Source organism: Pan paniscus, chromosome 5 (genome assembly GCF_029289425.2).
Source record: "Pan paniscus chromosome 5, NHGRI_mPanPan1-v2.0_pri, whole genome shotgun sequence".
Lineage (NCBI taxonomy): Eukaryota > Metazoa > Chordata > Mammalia > Primates > Hominidae > Pan > Pan paniscus.
Window position 1 is genome coordinate 155,746,514 of NC_073254.2, and position 676 is coordinate 155,747,189.

Genomic DNA, 676 nt, shown 5'->3' on the forward strand with positions numbered 1-676 from the left:
AATAAGTGGTAAAACTTGCTTTTGCATTTGTTCTCAAACTTCTGACTCAAAAGCCTATGTTCTTCTCACAGTAGCCTTCTTCTTTTTCTAGTTTCTAAAGGAAGACAGAGAAGAGGAAATATTAAGGAATAAAAAAACTCGGAGGCAAAATGCACAACTATGTCTCCATGAACTTTCTAAGAAGAGGCTAATTATAGGTTTATTTACTAACTAAATACAATTTATTCTACATTCTAGGTGGAAAGCTCTGTACACAATGATTAAGACTTATTCCTGGGTAAGGATATTAGTGAATCTGATTTTGGAATTGTAGTTTTATAATCTTATTTATTTGTGTTTTACTTTTTAAAAACTAAATATGATTTTTGAATGAGAAATTGGAGAAATTGAAGTCTAGTCATGGCCTAGTCTAGTCATCTATCTATTAGCTGTGAAACTTTGGGTAAATAGTAACCTTTATAGACCTGTTATTTTCCCCCAAAATTGTTCTAGTAATACATGTTTATTCCACTACTTCTTTTTAATGTAGTTGAAACAAGAAAAGGAATTCCAAATGCTTTGAAAATTATAAACTGCAATGTATTAAATATTATCTGAGCTGTTTAAAATTTAAAGTTGGTAAACCTTTATAAGTAGTATGTTAAAGATTACAAATAAAATGATATGTAAATAGCAG